The sequence below is a fragment of the Theropithecus gelada genome, chromosome 2 (genome assembly GCF_003255815.1).
Source record: "Theropithecus gelada isolate Dixy chromosome 2, Tgel_1.0, whole genome shotgun sequence".
NCBI lineage: Eukaryota > Metazoa > Chordata > Mammalia > Primates > Cercopithecidae > Theropithecus > Theropithecus gelada.
Window position 1 is genome coordinate 60,348,659 of NC_037669.1, and position 15,923 is coordinate 60,364,581.

The 15,923-nt window shown below is 43.1% G+C and overlaps 1 protein-coding gene across 1 annotated transcript in view; it reads right to left on the reverse strand.

Annotated features, from left to right (window-relative positions):
* Positions 1 to 15,642, reverse strand: part of ITPR1 (inositol 1,4,5-trisphosphate receptor type 1) — a 354,161-nt gene extending 338,519 nt beyond the window's left edge. Inside the window, exons 1-2 of the mRNA XM_025375486.1 lie at positions 15,379 to 15,642; positions 14,470 to 14,545 (exon numbers count right to left, since the gene is read on the reverse strand). The gene's annotated coding sequence lies outside the window, so the exon portion shown is untranslated. The remainder of the gene's footprint in view (positions 1 to 14,469; positions 14,546 to 15,378) is intronic.
* Between the last annotated feature and the right edge of the window lie 281 nt (positions 15,643 to 15,923).

The window sequence follows — 15,923 nt, forward strand, 5'->3', positions numbered from 1 at the left end:
CCAGAAATGTTTTAATCCTCTGTAAGCCCACGAGGTGGCTGATACTTGGACAGCATCTCCAAAGTACTGTTGTTTTTCAGTACCCAAACTCACAATACCCAAGCTGGCCAGACCTCAACTCAACTCCCCCGCCTTCTAACATCAATCTAGGTCCCCTGCTGGCAGTGGGGGTGGTAGAAACCTCTTCAAAGGGATAGTAATTCAATATTTAGAACCTCTTCCACTTTGGTGTTAAAACAGGCCAAAGCACAGCCTCACTAAAAAAGAAATATGTTCATTTAATTTTAAGCAGCAGCTCAAGATAGGTTTGGAATTTTTTTTTTTTTTTCTAAAAGCTTTTAGTGTGATAGAAAACTCATTTGACTGTGGCAGAAAACTCATTTATTGAAATTTTTCCATCTATTATTTCTCCTGCACACACTTAACTAATTGCATTACATTCATTTAAAAAAAAAAAAACTCGATTTTCGCCTACAGAGAATTCCGAATTTAAAAGTTAACAACTCCCGAAACTGAGGCTAAAGTAGAATACTTCATTAACCAAGAAGTTACCTAAGGGATCACTTAATCCTCAAGGGTGGACAGGCTTGGGAGGAAATGAGAAACTGACTCTATTCTAGTTAAGGGACGCCAAAACCACAGACCTGCCGGTTTTCACCAAGACACAAAGGCAAGCCTCCTATATTTAATTAAGATGAAGTCGCCTGGCTACTGGGGCGGAACAGTCTGACTTTCAGTAATAGGGAGGCAGGGCAGTCCCACTGACAGTCTGACCTTAAATGAGACCCTTCTAAGCATGAGAATCAGGTACTTCGGATCCCCTGCCATGCCTGCACCCCCTCACCTCCTCCCCACAGTGCACCTTTAATCTCCTGATGACCAAGCTCCTCTGTATTTTACCACACAATTACCTTAACAGTGAAAATCTTATATATCACTGACCCAAGACACATGCAAAATACTCCCCCGAGACCTGAATTTGTAATCATTTAACCTCCTTAAATGGCGAAGCTGGCTAGCACAGAATATAGCTCATCTATTATTAAAAGCTTCTACCCTGGTTCCTTAAACACCAGTTACGACAGAACCTAAGAGCAATAGGCATCAATCTAATTTCTATTGCAGGACACAACTTCATCTGAGGCCAAAAGCTACAAAAAGAACCAAGTAAGGGTTGGAGACTAACAGTTACAAAGGAAGTTACACTTGAAGCTGCTATTCTCAGACACAGAGAGGAACCTATGCTTTATAATTTTTTAATGACCCATCCCACTGCAGAGCTTCTGGACTGCTTGGTATAATCTTGCTCCTAAGACAAAGATGAAGGTAAGACAAGTACCACTAGCTTCCACATTCGCAGCTTTCCTTTGCATTTCAGAAGGAGCTTTAACTAGGAAGCAAAACAACGATTTTGCTTTGTTACAAAAACAACTGAAAAGTATCCCCGTGCATTTATTTCTGAACAGGAAGATCTGATACAATACCCAGACTTAGAGATGGTCAGTTGTACTCTGTCTCTTAAGCCTTCAATTTCTCCCTCTCTCTAATGTTCCATGCCACAACCCCACATTTCAAATTACCTATGTACTCTAGGAGCTGGTGGCCCTCAATGGTGGCCCAAGAGTCAGGGAAACTTCAAGGTCAAAACTATTTTCACAATAACATCGAGGCATTATTTTCATTTTCACTCAGTCTCTCACACATGTACAGTGAAGTTTTCCAGAGGCTGCAAGGCACATGATGTAACAACAGACTGAAGACAGAAACAGATATAAGATCTGTGAATCCAACTATGTTCTATGAAGCCAGATCTCAAAGTGATTCACAAAAAAAAAAAAAAAACAAAAAAAAAAAACCTACTCTTCTCACAAAATTTTTGTTTGGGAAAATATTCTTATTGTTCATTAAAAATATGTCAATAGGTTAATGTGTAACAGGTTTTTAAAAATATTTCTTCAGTGTTCATTTTCTCAGTGTTAATTTCTAACATGGTAAATATAGACAGATGTAACTCACATCAGTAGAAGTTCTTTAGGGTCCTGAATTGTTTTTAGGCATGTAAAGAGCTCCTGAGAGCCAGAAGTTTGAAAACTGTTGCCATAAACTTTTCTTTAAGAGTTGCCCTGGCATCGACTGTATGCTTAGGACTCTCACTGTATAAGTTTGGAAACTTTATATATTAACAGGAAGAAAATGTAAAATATACAACTGAACAGCCAGGGCTCTAGAAAGTGAACTGCTCGATTTGAAACTTAAATCTTTCTTCTTATAGAACGTATGTATTGATACCTACTATACGCCACCACTACACTAGGTACTGGGGATACAGATCAAAGCAAGATGTATACGGTCCCTGCTCCCGTGATACCTATATTCTAGTGAGGGCAGACAGACAGGAAACAGATGAAATAAGCAAGACAAATCAGATAGTGATGAGTACATGCAAACAATTAAAACTGGGTGATATGATTAAGTGACAATGCAATTTTGGCTGGTCAGAAGAAACGAGATGAGACGTTTAAGCGAAGACCTGAAAGTCAAGATAGAGGCAGTCATGCAAAAAAAAAAAAAAAAATCAGGCGGAAGAGCATTTTAGGTAGAGCAAACAGCTAGTACAAAGGCTGTAAAGCAGAAAAGAGCTTAGCAAATTCCAGAAACAGAAAGCCAGCCCAATGTCTGCAGCATTAATGGGGAAAGGAAGAAAGTAGAGGTTAAAGGCAGGGTAGAGAAGACAGAGCCAGTAGGACTTCACAAGCCAGGGTAAAAAGTTGGCCTTCTATTCTAAATGTAATGGGAAGTTTGTAACCTCGATCAAGTTACTTCCCTTATCTGGCCCTCAATTTATTCATCTGCAGAATGGGGATAATGAGCGCTTATCTCATAGTTATGTTGACAATTAATTGTGAAAAAGAAAATAGAAAGGGGGACACAGGAAGCATTCCTATTCGCTGTCGTAATTCTACTTTCAAATCTGTTCTATTTTCTATTCTCATAAACTACTCTTTCTAAACTTCTTAGGCTTATAATCAGCAGAGGATCAGCTCTGCCAAAACAGCAAAGTTCAAATGACAAGTGAATATACAAAAGGGACACATGAGATGCACTGACCTGGACATGTCAATGCCAACTCCAACAGAATGTTTTCCCCACTACTCCTAATAAAACCAGAACCAGCAAAGAACAGCCAGGTGAGGAGTGAATGCCAGCATCTCACTCACACAGCACCCTTTGCGTCTATCTCCAGTCGCCAAGCTTTGCCACCTGGCCCCAAAGCACCTGCATTTGGACATTCTTCTGCTAAAAAATGTAGCCAACAACAAATCTATCAGCCTTCCCCGTTCTTTCTTGGTATATCCACACTACCTCCACCTCCTAAAAGACAAAAGCCCCTTGCCAAAGTCCTTTGGTGCTGGTTTTCTTGCTGCTTGCTTTAAAAAATAATAAAAATCAAAGAGCTTCCTCAAGGCCGGGCACAGTGACTCACACCTGTCACCCCAACACTTTGGGAGGCTGAGGTGGGTGGATCACTTGAGGTCAGAAGTTCGAGACCAGCCTGGCCAACATAGCGAAACCCCATCTTTACTAAATATACAAAAATTAGCCAGGCATGGTGGCTTGTGCCTGTAGTCCCAGCTACTTAGGAGGCCAAGGCAGGAGAATTGCTTGAACCTGGGAGGTGGAGGTTGCAGTGGGCTGAGATCATGCCACTACACTCCAGCCTGGGCGACAGAAGAAAACTCTTTCTCAAAAAAAAAGAAAAAAAAAAAAGCTTCCTTTAAAGTTAGGCACAAAGAGAGGGGCTTACACACAGGGCTTTTGCTCAAAGCACCTGACGAGCCAAAAGGCCTTAAGGCGGTTGGCCCCTCAGAACCGTAGATAAGGATGAAGATAAAAAAGCACCGTTTCACTTTTTAGGTCAAGCAGTACCCAGCAGGGCAGGTTAACGATGGGCCAAGCCCAGCAAACCATGAGGTCTTTCACAGGAAAAAAAGGAGTATGCCCAGGAAAAGGAAGAGCTGCTGGCATTTGATCAATCTCCTGGCAAGAGGCCAAGGAAACTCCCTCCAGAGTGAGCACAAGTCTCCCTGCGATGTCCTCACCCAGGTACATATATGGTAATATGGCTGTAAATACGGGGTAGAGAAAACCTAACACATTTACGGTTGACTTGTTCAAGGGGGAGAAAAAGGCTCCCTTTACAACAGTCTCTGCTTCTGTTCCTGGGCACTCTCAGGGTTAATTTTGGACTTCCTTTGAGCAAAGATGCTTGGCGATATCATCTTTATTGTGAAATGAGGATGAACAGCACATTTTTGACTTGGACACAATGCCACCCTCCTCCCCACACATTTTCACACAGCTCCCCCTCCTTGCCTTCTTGTCCCACTAGCTGCTAATCAGATCGTCCTCAGAAATGCAGCATGTCCCCATCATCAGATAATTTATTCTCTTGCAAAAAGCACTTCTCTGGGAGCATAGAAAATCGTATTCTGCTTTCGTTTTCAGGCAGTCCCAAAGGAAGTCACCAACTCAGAAGTTTCAACTTTAAGCAAGGCCCTTCATGACATCCCAGAAATAGCAGCTGTAAATCTGAAGTTCAGAGGAATGATTCTCTAGTATAATACAATGTTGCCCATTCTCCATTCCCCCTGCCACACACACATACACACACAAAAATTAACCTACTCACTTTTTCAGACATGTCTGCTAAGTAACCTTTCCCCAACCAGGTACAGTATCTACAGTTATTTCTCAAAAAAGATGCCCACTCTGACATTCGGTCTCATGGCTTCTACTCTTCAAGGCCAAAGTAAGAGAAGCCAACCAAAAGCTCAACATTTCCAAGGCAGAGAGCTGCAGATTTGGTGAGTGGAGAGCATTAAGCTAAAACTCCTTATTTTACGGGTAGAAAAAACAAACCTGAGGCCCAGTGATTTCTTGGAGGTCACACACCCGACGAGTGGCCAAAGCTAGACCACAGGGCTCCAGATACCAAGGCCAGTGTTTTTTTGGTTTTTTGGTTTTTGGGAGGCGGCGAGAGGGGGAGGGTTCTTATTTTGTTAAAAAGTTGAAGTCAGTCCCAGCCTGAAAAGACACCCCTCTGCCCACACAGCCCAAACCTCAAAAAAACAGCAAATCTAGTTAGGTCAATATCCTCAGAGAGGGATAAAAGTCTCACCAAGCCTGAAAAATTCACTCAAGGACAGGGTTTCTCAACCTGTTCACTACTGACATTCTGGGGCAGAGAGCTCTCGTGTGTGTGTGTGTGTGTGTGTGTGTGTGTGTGTGTGTGTATTGGGGTCGGGGGGCTGTCCAGTGCACTGTTGAGCAGCATCCCTGGCCTCTGTTCACAAAATGCCAGTGGCACCCCACCCCTGCCTGCCAGACAGAACCACCAAAATGTCTCCAGATGATACCAAATGTCCCCTGGAGGACAAAATCACCCTCCCTGTCCCCATTGAGAACCACTGCTCTATGGGACATAGATAGGTTTTGCTTTGTTTTTTATCTGTAAGGCCTTCTGCAAACATTTGTTTTTAGACAACTCGGCAGCAATGACCCGAAGCAGGTATTTTTATTTTTACACCTATTCTACAGAAGAGGAAACAGATGCACAGATGTTCCATGTTTTGCCCCTTACCCAAGAAGCAGTCAACACTCGGTACTGCGGAGTCCCTATCCTGTGGCTCACCAGGGCAACACCATTATGACCTGAGAGCAGCTTGGTTTCACTACCTGATTTTTCCACTCCCTTTTATGAATACTCAACAGTTTCCCAAGACGAATGTCCTCTAGAGTTGTACTGAACAACACCTCAAAAGCTATCAAAAGGAAATGCTTAATATATCTCTTCACAGTCCTCACATCACCCTCTGCAATAAAGGGCTTTTCTTTTCTTTCTTTTTTTTTTTTAATTGAGATGGAGTCTCACTCTGCCACCCAGGCTGAAGTGCAGTGGTGCCATCTCAGCTCACTGCAACCTCCACCTCCTGAGTTCAAGCAATTCTCCTGCCTCAGCCTCCCAAGTAGCTGGGACAACAGGTGTCCGCCATCATGCCCAGCTAATTTTTTTTGTATTTTTAGTAGAGATGGAGTTTCACCATGTTGGCCAGGCTGGTCTCAAACTCCTGACCTGAGGTCATCCACCCATCTTGGCATCCCAAAGTGCTAGGATTACAGGCGTGAGCCACGATGCCTGGCTGTAAGGCTTTTCAAAGAAAGATGCCAGTTTAAGAAATATTTAATCAGGAGAGGGGTACAGGGGCCAGGTGCAGTGGATCACGCCTGTAATCTCAGCACTTTGGGAGGCCAAGGTGGGCAGGTCACGAGGTCAAGAGATCAAGACCATCCTGGTCAACATGGTGAAATCCCATCTCTACTAAAAATACAAAAAATTAGCTGGGCGTGGTGGCACGTGCCTGTAGTCCCAGCTACTCAGGAGGCTGAGGCAGGAGAATTGTTTGAACCCGGCAGGCAGAGGTTGCAGTGAGCCAAGATCACGCCACTGCACTCTAGCCTGGTGACAGAGCGAGACTCCTTCTCAAAGAAAAAAAAAAGGAGAGGGATACAAAAAATTAGTTTTTCCAAGCAGCCTTCAAAGGGAGAAAAAAACATATATAAATTACTTAATTGTGTAAGCACTTCCTGTGTGCCAGGTATTCTTATGAGTTAAAAAAACAAAAGGCCCATAAGGAAAATAGGTTTCAGGGCCCTGGAGTTTCGAATGACAGATTTTCAAGTATCAGAAAAAGCTTCCCAGAGGAGAAAGCATTTGGGCTGGGCCCTAAGGAATAGAAGGATTTGGCGAGGTGGACAGAGGAGGGTGGGGAGGGACACATGAGGCAGAACATACACACACACAACAAGGCAAACAAATGAACGTCCATTGTCTGGGTGTCATATCAGCTTTTTCTGTTCAGAAATATGTGCCTGGGATGCTTTTAAGCTGTTCTTGCAAAAGAAAATCATTTCCCAGATAAAGCTCCTTCTGAAATGAAAATGAACAGCAAGAAACTTGGAGGCTAGTGATATTCTTTCGTTCACCTTCTTCTGATGAGCTGCATTACATCAAGCAGTCCAGAAGTTATGCTGATGGGACAGGTCAGAAAGTATGATGAAACATAAATTCCTCAGTGTCCCATGACAGCAGGTGAACAACAGTGACTGCACAACTCTAAGTAGGGGTACGTGTACCTTCTGGTCTCTTTCTGTCTTCATCTGAAGAGCCAATAAAAGCATCCCCAAACATAAGCATGAAAGTTCCCATGTTTGTCGGAGAGGGAATCATGCGAGAGCTACTTACTCTCACCTCAGGTTGGTGATTAGCCTACCTTTCCAATTCACTGAAAATAAGACTGCAGGGGAAAAGTACAAAGGTCAGCTTCAGCTTCAACAAGTGAGAGCTAGCCATGAAAAAGCAAAGGAACCACTAAATGACAAGGACTGAAAAAGCACAGGAATAGGCATCCTCCAATGCAGATCTTCTCATATTTTCACGTGTGTGTAAATCACTTGAGGATCTTGCAAAAATGTAGGTTCTCATTCATTGAATGTGGGGTAGGGTCTGAGAGCCTGCAATTGCTAGCAAGTTCCCAGTTAATGTCAGTAACGCTGGTCTGGGGACCACACTTGGAGTGGCAAAGATGTAGTACAGTGTTTCTCAAACTTTTGACGGCAGCTCAGAGTAAGGAAAATATTGAGCTTACAAACCAATGTTCATTGTGCATGTGAGACAAAGAATTTTGTTGCGACGTACATAGTTCTTCTTAAGTATCCATGCAATACACTTCCATGTTTTCTATTCTAGGTTATGTCATTAAAAAAAAAGTTTGGCCGGGCCTGGTGACTCACACCTCCAGTCCCAGCACTTTGGGAGGCCAAGGCAAGAGGATCGTTTGAGCCCAGAAGTTCAAGGCCAACCTGGGCAATATAGGGAGACCCAATCTCTACAAAAAAAAAAAAAAAATTAATTAGCCAGGAGTGGTGGGGCACACTGGTGGTCCCAACTACTCAGGAGGCCAAGGTGAGAGGATCGCTTGTGCCTGGGAGGATGAGGCTGCAGTGAGCCAAGATCATGCCACTGTACTCTAGCCTTGGCAACAGAGCAAGACCCTGTCTCAAAAACTAAAAATAAAAAGTTCATCAAGGCCCACTAAATTAATTTAACAACCTCTTCGTGGGTTGTCACAGAGTTTGAAAAACATGTATACAGAAAAAGAGTAACATTCCTGCCCATCTGGGGAGAACAACGATGTCTCAGCATCAGGACACGAAGGCTAAACCCAAAACCAATTTTTTTAAAAAGCTTAGATTATGTTCAGAATTCTTTGCAAAAAGGCAAGGATAGGTCAATAGCATTTTGGAAATGCTTTCACCTAGGAAATTCAAGTTTTAAGTTTTCTTCATTTTAATTTGTTTTCTCGTCTGTAAGATGAGGATGATCTTGGCCCTAAGTGGAGATCTCCAAATACCATTTTGGCCAGGCGTGATGTCTCGTGCCTGTAATCCCAACACTTTGGGAGGTTGAAGTGGGAAGACTGCCTGAGTCTAGGTGTTTGAGACCAGCCTGGACAACATGGCAAGACCCCATCTCTGCAAAAAACACAAAAGATTAGCCAGATGTGGTGGTGAATGCCTGTAGTCCCAGCTACTCAGGAGGCTGAGGTGGGAGGATAGCTTGAGCCCAAGAGGCAGAAGTTTCAGCGAGCTGAAATCATGCCACTGCACTCCAGCCTGGGCAGCAGAGTAAGACCCTGTCTCGAAAAAACAAAATTAAAAAAATTCCCCTCTTAAAAGAGCAAAGGCTCCTTGAAGAAAAGGCTGATTCTTGGTCTGGGACAAGAAATAGAGAAGATGAGCCTAGAACATCTTGTTATATAGAAATCAAAAAAGCTAGCACAGACTACAAGGGCTATGTCAAAATCTCAAGAACTTTACCAGCCCATTTCTCACAGACTAAAGAACTAATGGATTCGGGTAGTGAGCATCAAGGGGTGCTAATATAACAAGAGTAGACATCCAACATCTCACACCCACCTAAGCAAAGTTTACAGAGTAGACTTACTGGAGTCCCAGCTACTGGGAAGGCTAGGGCAGGAAGATTGCTTGAGACCAGGAGTCCAAGGCCAGCCTAGGCAACGTAGTGAGACCCCTTCTCAATTTAAAAAAGAAAAGAACCTAACTTTGACCAAGCCTCTACATCTAACTACCAAATTATAGTAGACCAAGGGGATAGAGAAACATGTTAAACCACATTGCACTGATGCAGTCAGCAAAGTCTAAACTGTGGAGATGTGTATCACCCAGTTTCTTCAATAACAACAACAACAAAATGCACGGAAAAAAGATTTGTAGAAGAAATACAGAGATTAGTGGATATCAACCATTTGTAACGTATTTACCTTATTTGGATCCTAATTCAAACTGTTAAATATGTTTATGTGCAAAATTATTATATGTATTTTTTACAAATATCTATGTACATATGTATATATATCTAGGAAGTATAAACATAGACTCAGTAAAAATGAAAGGCCATCAAAGGGGTAGACACATTTAGAAAAGATGTTCGAGATGTATAAAAGGTAATTTACCAAATGAGTGGTACTATATAAGTCCCTTTTTATGAAATTTAAATATATACATACATTTTACATATACATGCTTAGAGGAAAAGCCTGAAACCCTAATCTCGAATAGTTGGAATTGCTTTGTTTTGTTTCATTGCTCATCTTTATTTCCTAATGTTGCACTACAATGAATATGCTATCCTTTTCTCCTTAAAAAATTTTTTTAAATAGAGATGGGGTCTTGCTATGTTGCCCAGGCTGGAGTACAGTAGCTATCACAGATGCAATCATAGTGCACTACAGCCTCAAACCCCTGGGCTCAAGAAATTCTCCTGCCTCAGTCTCCTGAGTAGCGGAGTCCAGGGTGTGTGCTACATGAATATGACTATCTTATGTATTAAGTAATAAAATTTGAGGTTTGCTTTAAGTTTGCACACACGCAGGGGTCCACTTCACTTATTAGGGAGAATCACTGATGTGAAGCTTCTAATTCCCCAAGGATGCTGGAGAGCAGAATATTAGCCCTCCTTGTAAATATCTCTTAAAATGACACGGGATACACCGCAGGGTGGCAGTAGGACATAGAAGGTTTGTGCTGAAACTCCATGATTATCATTGAGTTCTTAGAATTTGCTCTTCAAGTCAACTGTATGTTCACCTATTTGTCAAACTTTCCTTTTCTACTGAAGTGAGTTACAATCCCAGGTAAGTCCTGTCATTAACCAGACAGTCCAGAAATCTGGGTTTTACCCCCTAAAGAGTTCCCATCTCGTATGTGATTCTGCCAACCTTACCAGAGCCTCTTCGGAAAGGACAATGTAGTTTTGTGATGTTGAAAACCACACTGAGAATTCTGTGAGAGTTCACAAGTCCTCAGATAAACCACTGTTGACCTGCAAAATCTGGTCCCTACAGGTCTGGACCTTGACTCCCTCTCCCTCCTGAACTCGGAGCACTCTCCCCTGGCCTTCTTCTCCTACCTCCAACATGTCACACCCACTCCTATCTCAGGGCCTCTGTACTTGCTGCTCTGACATTTGAAATACACTTTTTCCCTGATATCTATAGGGCTAACTCGTTTGCCTCCTTCAGATCTGTGCTGAGATGTCATGTAGTAAAGATCTAATCCCCACCTGAGTACTCCCTTAATACCCCTCATCATGTTTTGTTGTTTTAAATTACCATAAAATATACATAACATAATATACCACTTTGAAATGTTATAACTCAGTGGCACTAAGTACGTTCACACTGTTGTGCGACATCACCACCATCCATTTCCAGAACTTTTTCATCTTTCCAAACTGAAATTCTATCCTCAATAAACACTAACTCCCCCTTCCTGTCTTCTCTCTCCCCCAGCAATCACCATTCTACTTCTGTCTGCAGGGATCTGACTACTCTAGATGCCTCTCTAAGAAAAATCATAAAATTATGCATCCTTTTGTTTCTGGCTTGTTTTGTTTAGCATGTTTTCAAGGTTCATTCACATTGTAGCATGTGTCAGAATTCCCTTTTTAAGGCTGAATAATATTCCATTGTATGTATATTTCACATTTTGTTTATCTACTCATTCATCAATAGACTTGGGTTGTTTCTACCTTTCGGCTACTGTGATAATGCTTCTACTGACACAGGTGTACAAATATCTGCTCACGTCCCTATTTTCAATTTTTTAAAGTATATACCTTCAAGTGGAATTGTTGGGACATAAAGTAGTTTTATGTTTAATTTTTTTTAGTAACTGCCATGCTGTTTTCCACAGCAGCTTCACCATTTTACATTCCCACCAGCAATGCACAAGGGATCTAATTTCTCCACTTGTTATTTTCAGTTCCCCGCTTAACCAGTTTTCTTTTTCTCCGTAGCCTTTACTACCTCTAATACTGTAATACTTACTTATTTATTTATATTGGCTACCTCCCACTAACTAGGATGTAAGCCTCTTGGGAACAGGATGATTTGTTCATTGCTATATCCTGAGCACCTGGAATACACCTTAGTACATAGCAGGTGCTCAAGAAATTTGTTGAATAAAGAATAAAACACTTGAATCACACACAACAACTTGAACAGGCCTTAGAGTCTGTTAAATAGATTTACCACACCATGTGCCTTAAACTACATCCAATTTAGAAATATCAAAGTTGAATGGGTGACGGTTTCAGTGGTGTATTTGGCTTATCCTCATTAGCAATCATCTCAGAACCACAGACACCAAGACAATTGTAAGGAAGCACAGGAGTTATGTCATTCACATCACTGACTTCAAGCCTTAATTGCATTCATCAATTGAGCTATGTACAAACTTAAAACAGCAAAAATGAAAAAAAAAAAAAAAAACTGCATGCACTTCTGGTTGACAGCCTGCAAATGCAATGTGTTTTGTTTTAAAAAATCAAACCAATAGTAAACAAGATAGACACTGGCCTTGCAGAGACTCCTTAATGAGATGTAGCCAAAGACAGCTTGACCTAGAAACCTAACTTCAGGCCTACTTTTATTTTGGCTGTTTTTTCTGTTGTTCATATTTGGTGCTTGTTTCATTTTGGTTTGTTTTCTAAGAGCTGCTTGTGAAGAAATCAGACAGAGTTTCCATGATATCTTTATAAATGAGTTGAAAAGCCATGTGATGTTCCCCCGCCTCTGGAAGTCAGTTGGTTGCACACCATTGGATTAAAGGTTTCTTTTTATCTTTCTCTCTGCCCACTCTCCTTCCTCCCTGTAATACCAACACTCTGATCTTCCTCACTTGAAAATATTTTGAAGAAAAAGACTGCTATCTTTGTGGAGTTCATCTATCTCTTTTTTTTCTAAGCAGCCATTCCACTTCTCATTCCTAAAGAAAAGACGACAGTTCCCTCCAAAAGACAATCACTTTGTTTAAAGCGATACCATTGTCAACCCCAAATGACTTTCACGGGTCTCAATGCAAGAGCCAGAGTAATTCATTTAGAACATGAAGAACTTTCCCTGCCTGATAAGAACGATATCTTGAAAGGATTTTCTGTTCTGATTTGAATTATTCAAAGAGCAGATTGTACTTTCAATGTACATGTGCATATACACACACACACGAACTTGAAAGAAAAAATAGAGAACAAAAACATCTGCACAACTGGCTGCAAAGCAAACTGGAAGGTATATGAAAAGGTATCAACGTTTCACATTGCAGACTAACTGCAGTTTAAACTTTCGAATTATTCAGATGGGGAAATGCCTGATCCTTTTAACCTACTCAGATGCTTTGATGTAAATAATCAAGAGGTATTTCAGCCAGGAGGTGAGCCTAATGCTTAACTTACATAATGTTCCTTGTGGTTTGGTTTTGTTTCTTTTTACTCTTCCCATTCAGGTTTTCCAAAATGAACTCATTACAACATCTAATACCTCCTCAAATATCTGCACTCTTTTATCCCTATGTTTGTGGCTACATCCTTTCCTTCTTATATCAATGTTAAGTACTATTTCGTCATTGGTGGGCTGTAAGCAAGTTATTTCATCAATAGCAGTAAGTTTACCACTTTTCCTTGCTTCCCTCTCACCACCACCATCCCCAAATCAACTTAGGTCCATTTGTGGGATGCAGTGCAGCCTCACCGCCTGAGGTTATACCTTGCTCCTACTTTGTACTAGCTACTGGGCAAGTGATTTCACTCTCTGCACCTCAGTTTCTTCAACTGCATCTGTTGCACAGGGTTTGTGAGATACATTGCTGTGGACCCGGCTTACAAGTACTTAATGTGTCCATCTTATTATTTTTAGCAACCAGTTAGAAAACAGTCTGTGGACCAGTTTCTCCTTGTTGTACAGCTAATTCTGAAGAGGGGAACTGGACCTAATCTTTGGCTTTAAGAGCACCCACACAGCCATGTGAGTCAATAAAAGAACTTCAAGAAGAAACTAGAGTTCTCACATCCAAATGCTTCTCACTCTGCCAGTACTCCTAAGGATCTTATCAACAGGAAACAAAAGCACTATACCACTATAATGAAGTGTCTGACTTTTATTTTCTCATTAGAAAAGCCCAAAGATTGTAGCCCAGGAAACAGCTAAATATTTAGAATGTTATAAAAGTTACAAAGACCCAGCCACCCACCCCTACCCACCTCTGTTACCCTGTTATTTACCATGTTCCTGAGTATTTTAGGAGAAAAAATTTTTGATGGCCAAATCTGCAGCAATAGTGATGTACGTGCACCCGCTGAAACCTCCCACTCTTCAAATGCAGTCTGACCATTTTGGGGAAAAAATAGGAACTGTTGTGTTTACAGATAAATGCTGCTCTCAGCTCATATTCCACCACAGGCCCCAAAACAACAGGGCCCTGCCAGATTCCTTGACTTTCAGGTGGCTCGAGTCAAGGGCTGGATGCTACTATCTTAAGCTCCAGTAACTCACTTCCCTTTTTAAAGTTCTAATTCTTTCAACTTGCAGCAACCACTTTCATTTCTTGCAATCCAACCTACTCTGATTAAGCACACGTTCAAAATTAGAAAAGAGTGACTATTTTTTGAAGGAGAGAAGCAGTTAATATTGCTTACACATCTTGGCATATGAAATGCACTGCGTCCTTTAGAATTTAAATAATCAGCACGCTTTTCAGACCGGCAATGGGCCGCCGTTTTATTGCTCCATTTAATGGCCTTTCCCCCCCAACCCGCCTCTTTCATAAACCTTCAGGCTCCTTCAGTTCTGAGCTACGTCCAAGAAACGGACAGTCCACTGGACCTCTCCTCCCAAAAGCCCTCACCAAAGGCAGAGGCAAATTTTGAAGGCTGAGCCACGGAGTTTCTTTTTCTTTCTTACCCCCCACCTCACTGGCGATTTAGATAGAACTTAAAATAGGCTTAGGACAAAAACTCATTATTGACTATAGCACTCAGGCTTCCACACTCACCTGACCCGGGTCAGGCACTCTGTTGCCAAAACAAGCCCAGCGAGGGGTGCAAATCCTGCTCCTTTGTAGTCAGCTCCTAAATATTTAGAAAGAAAGAAGACTGAGTACCAGACCGCGGAAGACGAGTCTCTAACAGAAGTGCTCCAAATTACAAGTTTCCAACTTCTTTAGCCTCCTTCCCTGGGGAGACCCCTCCCCACCCCACCCTCCAATTTTGGCAGGCAGGTTGGTGGGATCGCTTGGGCGACGATTACAGGTAACTACTCTTATTTCCAGGATGTAACTGACAAGTGAGACTTGGCACACACAAACTTCGAACGTGCGGGAGGCTGGAACTAAGGGAAGTGTTTGGCAGATCCCAAAGCACTTGTTTCCCGGTGAGGAGGCCAAGTATCCGAAGCCCGCATCCTCACTGGACATGAGCTTCGTCCACACTTCATCCCTCACCGCTTCCCCGGTTTTCTTCCGTTTTTAAAAACCCTCCCCACGGGGGCCCCCCACACATGCATTATTCTCCCAACCATGGAGCGCAAGAGAGGGCTACATTTTTAGAAAGATTATTTCCTTGAGCAGGCTCACATATGACACCCCCACAACCTCTCTCCGAAAAAAAAAAAAAAAAAAAAAAAAAACTATTTCCTGCAGCTGCAGCAACAGTTTCCAACTTGGGGGAATGCCACACCAGTCCAGAATAGGGAGCCCCCAAAGCCACGCACTAGAGTCGAGGATATTTGTTTTTTAAGCCTCAAATGAGCTCCTCCAAAAACACTGCCCGCAGTAAAGGAACCCCCAAATGCATGCCAAGTGCATGCACATCCATCGATATCTCCCCGAGACCGGGGCAAAAACTTCTGCGCCGGGGGAGCCAGTGCCAACTCCCCGCGCCCTCTGCCCGGCCCCAGCCGCTACCTTGGTGCCCGGGGAGCCACGCCGGTTTGGGGGAGCAGGGCGAGGAGAGGGGTTAGCAGCCGCTGGGTAATCCCATGTCCGCGAAGAGGGAGCTCGTTCCGTTAGGATGGAAGCGGAACACCCACACCTCCTCTCGGCGTGCGCTTTCTCTCTCTCCACCCCCTGCCTACTCCTCCACCACCACCTCCTCCTCCTCCTCCTCCTCTCCTCCCACCCCAGCGAGCTTGAGGAAACGCTTCAGCAGCACATCCACATGGTTACTGCACTTTGAAGCGGCTCCGGGCGTCTTATATAGGCCGGGAAGCTCCCTGGGCAATGTAGTCCGAGTACCGGGTGGTGGCGGAGCCTGAGGCAGCGGGGAGGGACTACAAGTCCCAGAACCCCCTGGGCGCCCGGGCTGGGCCCTAAATAGACGCGCGCGGGGACAGGGGAGGGGCGTCCTGCGAGGCTTTCAGGCTGCTTGTCCCGTACCTTGGCTGGGTGGGTAGGTCTCGGAGCCTGCCATCCAAAACCACCCCTGGGAAGCGCCCGCAACCCTTGGGGAC